Source organism: Myxine glutinosa, chromosome 6 (assembly GCF_964187855.1).
Source record: "Myxine glutinosa chromosome 6, kmMyxGlut1.1, whole genome shotgun sequence".
NCBI lineage: Eukaryota > Metazoa > Chordata > Myxini > Myxiniformes > Myxinidae > Myxine > Myxine glutinosa.
The window spans coordinates 16,259,797-16,265,796 of NC_136266.1; the positions used below are offsets into that span (position 1 = coordinate 16,259,797).

Below are 6,000 nucleotides of genomic sequence, written 5' to 3' on the forward strand. Positions count from 1 at the left end.
TCAGTGTTGATGGCCATCTTGGAACTCTTCTATGGCCCTGGCAACTTCTGGCCCGGCAATCATCCAACGCCACAGGGCACTTGGCTTGTCAGTGAGGCCGACTGCTCCACCATCTGCTTTGATGCAAGCGTTATTCTGTTCATGTGCCTGGTCGATTGGGATCGAAGAGAACACCTTCTTCGTCTTCTGTACAGTGAAGTTGCCAGCCCTGAATTCTCTGGCTACATCTGGGTGCTTCATTGGGAGTGCAACCATGTCCCTCAGGTGAACAGGGACCCACCTGGCATAGTGTGTGTGGTCTAAGGCATGGAACCATGGGACCAGTTCCGTCAGGGCATCAAGGTACATCGTGAATGAAGCCTGCCGCAAAGAACGCACGTAGACCAGTACCAACATCTCTAGTTCCAGCACAGTTGCCCAGTACTGAAAGTTGGGAATGACTTCTCCTCTCTGGTGACACCAGTCTTCGAACTCAGGCAGGTCTTCTGCATCATCAGCATATGTCATACAGTGGCGTTCATACGCACGGTGTTGCAGGATGTGCAGTGCCGCTGCAGTGATTTGATGAGCTCTTCTTGTGCGGGTGACGTCGGCAGCTCGCAGGAAGGAGTCGGCCGTCCCTGGCGTTGCAATCTCAGCTTGCAAATCTGCACAATCTGCAAATCTTGCAAAAATCAAATCTCTGAATCTGAGATGGCCCAATATCCAGATCTTTTCATAATATGATAGTCTACTAGTGTGCCAAATTTGGTGCTTTCCTCACAAAATGCACAATTGTTATGCTATATTTAGCTTAGCTGCTGGACTAATATATATTTATACAATATACATATTTACATATATACATATATCCATCTATATATATATATATATATATATATATATATATATATATATATATATATATATATATATATATATATATATATATATATATATATATATATACACACATACATACATACATACATACATACATACATACATACATACATACATACATATATATCCATCTTTATTTATACATACATACATACATGCATATATCCATCTTTATTTATACATATATATAAACATACATATATCCATCTATATTTATACATATATACAAACATACATATATCCATCTATATTTATGCATATTTACAAACATACATATATACATATATCCATCTATATTTATACATATATATATATATATACATACATATATCCATGTATCCATCTATATTTATACATATATATATACATACATACATACATACATATATCCATCTATATTTATACATATATATACATACATGCATACATATATCCATCTGTATTTATACATACATATATACATATATCCATCTATATTTATACATGTATATCGCTACATATATACATATATCCATCTATATTTACACATATATTCAAACATACATATATCCATCTATATTTATACATATATACAAACATACATATTGTTATGGTTTTCCGCCACCCTTCTTACCCTTACCAAGGGGGGATTAAGCCCCTTGTTCTTTCTGGGCTTGGCGGAACCGAGAGACTTGAAACGCCTCTTCCGGGCAAGCGCAAGGTAGGGTTTCAGGACCAAGTCTCGCTCGTACCTAAATACCCGCGCCGCCACGGAAGCGGGGAACCAAGCCTCGCACGAGCCTCGTGTAATTTGAGTACACCGAGCGGATTGCGTACCACGTGGTCCATGCAGTCACCATTAATATTGGACCCCGACTCGAGCAGTTATATTCGTACCACGCTTAGTCAATGAGGAAATCACAAGAACGATCGAATGGAAGGAAGAACACAGGTTTAATTATTATTCCCACGCATGTACAAGGATCGGTAGAAGCAGAGACACAGAGCAGCACTTAATCAGTCTTATCTTAATTTCCCAGACTCGGGCCCGTTCACACTCACACAGGGAATTGCAGGCAGGATGATGTTCAGGCCAAACGCGCCAACTTGGTCGTCCAGGAACGGCCCCGTCCGGCTCTCCACGGTCCCAGCACGTCCCGCGAAGAAGGCAAGCAGGCGGTGGAAGGATCCTTGTAGCGCGTCTCCCGAACAAAAGGCAGCCGATGAGGTAGGAAGGAAAGGTACGCGTCTCTCAGCCCGGCTGGCGGTTACACAGTGCGTTATCACTCAAGTAACTCAATGCACTATAACGGCTCGGCTTCAAGCTCCTGGTTCATGCGCGTCTTTCTCCACTCAATGCCAACTCAGTCCTCGTACCTCAATTGCTGCTCGAACTCCTGCTCACCGCACTCTTTGACTCACCCCGCACTCCTTGAACTCAACTGCTCACCGCCCTCTCTTCGAACTACACTCTGGTGGCTATGCGCAACAACTTATATCTGCACGCCCCGAACCTTCTCGAACTTTCCAACCACGCCCTGTGACGCAGTGCTGCCGCCACACCCTCTGAGCCCTGATTGGCGGCTCGCGCTTACCGTCAGCTCCTCTGCCGCCCTCATTCGGTCCCGCCCCGACCCTCCTAGGCCTGCATCGTGTTAATTCGCGCCAAAAGAACCAAAGGCAGCAAAAAGAGGCATGAGGCTAGGGAGGCGGGATAAGGCAATGGAACTAGGAGAAGGGCCTATTCTCCTTACTCGACTCAACGCAGAACTAACAGAGGAAAAGGACTATGCTCACAAATACTAAGAGATAACTGCACTATCGCGAGGCTACATGTTGTTGTGTGACTAACTATGAGGGGGAAATTTAACCTTTATTATACTGACTGTTCCCAAAACTCAAAACCGCAACAATATATACATATATCCATCTATATTCATACATATATGTGTGTATATATATAGATGGATATATATATATATATATATACACACAGACTTGGCATTTAATATGGAATATCTTTTTTGTGGGGGTGAACTTACTTTTCAAGTTGACCTAGAACCAAAAGTTCATTGGAATTATGTTGAAATTATTCTAGATTTTGTTAATGTGACCTTTAAAAGAAACAAAAACCACATTTGACATTTCGAAGCAAATAAATTGATCCTTGAAAGTGATGTAAACTGATATTGAACTCAATTCACAGACAGTACTGTGTTAAACTTCTGTACGTTTTCCAGAAGTATTTCTTTATTTTGCACATTAGACAAATTTTTTTTTAACAAAAACAAAAGTTAAATTACAACTGGGATTACGGACAGTAAAATTACAGTTCAGTACGTCGTGTAACCCCCACGAGCATCCAGGAGAGCACTTACACGTTGAGGCATGCTGTTCATGAGCTTTGCCAAGGTTTGGACAGGAATCGCTTGCCATGCAGTGACAATAGCCTGCTGCAATTCACGCACAGAGGTCGGCTGCTGGTCCAAGTGGTCGATTTGACGCGTTCATTCTGCCCACAAGTTCTCTATCGGATTCATATCCGGGGACATGGCAGGCCACTCCATATGATCTACACTACGGTCAGCAAGAAAGTGTTGGATCATGCGAGCATGATGAGGCCATGCATTGTCATCTTGGAAGACAAAGTTTCCTCGAAAGGCTACACGAGCAAATGGAAGCAATGTTTCTTCCAGAATGGCCCTGTACTTGAACTGCTTCAGGTTTCCATTCAGAACAACCAGGTCAGTTTTGCCCCCTGCATGAAAAGCTGACCAAACGGTCACCACACCACCTCCAGCTTGGACTCTTGGCACTATACAATCTTCGTTGTAGGCTTCATGCACTTGTCTGCGCACTCGGACATGGCCATCTTGACGAAAGACCAGAAATCAAGACTCGTCACTGAAGATCACGTGATTCAGTGTCCTGGCTGCCATTGACGGTGCTCTGGCCCACTGCAATCGGAGCTGGCGGTGTTGTCTTGTCAGGCATGGCTTTCTCAGGGGACACCTGGCACGATAGCCTGCTTGAACCAGTCATTGGTTGACTAGCCTTCTGGATACAGGCACATTTGTCAGTTGCTGCCACTCAGCCCTAAGCGATTAGCTGACTTTGTACGGCCATTGCGGACTAACCGGTGCAGCTGGCGATCATCCCTCCTTGTGGTTCTGCGGGGACGTCCTGGCCTCGATATTGGAGGAGGGACACCCCTCTGAGCATTTCGTTTCGGGATCTTTGAAACCTGACCTTGAGTGATGCCATACTGCCGAGCAATAGCACACTGTTTCATGCCAGAATTTTGTAAAGCCACCACTCCATGACAAACAGCATTGTCGAGTTGACGGACCATCTCCAGAGGAAGCGGCAATAACTTTTGTAGACGTGCAGCAGTTGTTTTCCACGAATACAGAATGCAACAACCCTTATATACCCGATTGTGAAGCCAATCGTCAAATGTACCAGTCCGTACATTTTGTCACGCCACCTGTGATATAATCCTGTTATTGACTTCTTGCTGCGACAGACAATCAGTGACATGGTTCTTTTAACAAAGAAATCACCGAAGCGTAAAAGAAACTTGCCAGATTGATATTCTGAGTTCAGAAAGGAAACCCAAGTCAAGAAAAAAAAAATATTCCATATTAAATGCCAAATCTGTATATATATATATATATATATATATATATATATATATATATATATATATATATATATATATATATATATATATAAAACTGTGAGAAATAGTAGAAACTCCACAGTACAAGCAGGGCGTCTCATTTGCATTGAATAAATAATCGGGAGATTAAATCAGACGCGGACGTAGCTTCAGGACTTCGATCTTTAATTTGACAAGCTTTCGACCATCAAAGGTCTTCTTCTGAGTCGGCCCCAAGTTCAATGGAAGTCAGTATATATATATATATATATATATATATATATATATATATATATATATATATAACAATGGACTAGGCCCAGGCTTCAGTCTTTGGCACGATCACGTGGCTGCACCGTCAAATAAACTGTTCCAACCCATCATTTTTGACGTTATTCAAGAAAATTTCAAATGGGAGGGACTCATACTTCACAAAACAACACGTGGTCTGCAAAATTCCCAAGAGGAGGGGTGGGGGAGGGGAAAAACACATGGTCTACAAAATTCCCTTCAACATGATTTGCAAAATTCCCTAGGGGGGTTGGAAGAGATGGTCTGCAAAATTCCCTTAGGGGGGGAAACATATGATCTACAAAATTCCCTGAGTGGGGGGGGGGGGGACACATGGTCTGCAAAATTCCCTCGGGGGGGGGGACACATGGTCTGCAAAATTCCCTAGGGGAGGAATACATGGTCTGCAAAATCCCCTGGAGGGGGGGGGGGGGAGAAACACATGGTCTGCAAAATTCCCTAGGGGGGGAACACATGGTCTGCAAAATTCCCTGGAGGGGGGGGGGAACACATGGTCTGCAAAGTTTCCTCGGGGGAGGAGCACATGGTCTGCAAAATTCCCTAGAGGGGGGGGGGACACATGGTCTGCAAAATTCCCAAGAGGGGGGGTGTAAACACATGGTCTGCAAAGTTTCCTAGGGGGGGAACACATGGTCTGCAAAATCCCTAGAGCAGGGGGGAGAAACACATGGTCTGCAAAATTCCCTAGAGGGAAGAGGAGGGGGAGGGAGGTGGGAGGTTACAGTGGTCCATTGATTATTTATATAATGATCCCTTTTCTCTCCCTTCACAATTTAATCCTATTTCAGGGAAGGAGGGGGGGGGGGGGGGGGTTACAGTGGTCCATGGACTATTTATGTAATGATCCCTTTTCCCTCTCTTCCCAATTTAATCCTATTTCAGGGGAAGGGGGTGGGGGAGGTTTCAGTGGTCCATGGACTATTTATATGATTATTTTTCCTTCTATTACCAATTTAATCCTATTTCTGGAGGGGGGGGTCGGAGGGGGGGGGGGTTACAGTGATCCATGGACTATTTATATAATGATCCCTTTTCCCCTTCTCCCCAATTTAATCCCATTCCCGGGGAGGAGTGGGGGGGGAGGGGTGGGGGTGGGGTGGGAGGGGAAGCTTCAGTGGTCCATGGACTATTTTTTTAAATAATGATTCCCTTTCCTCTCTTCCCAA

General features: G+C 44.0%; 1 protein-coding gene across 1 annotated transcript in view; it reads left to right on the forward strand.

Moving 5' to 3' along the window:
• Positions 1 to 6,000, forward strand: part of LOC137429336 (nebulin-like) — a 289,229-nt gene that overhangs the window by 244,402 nt on the left and 38,827 nt on the right. The window lies entirely within an intron of this gene.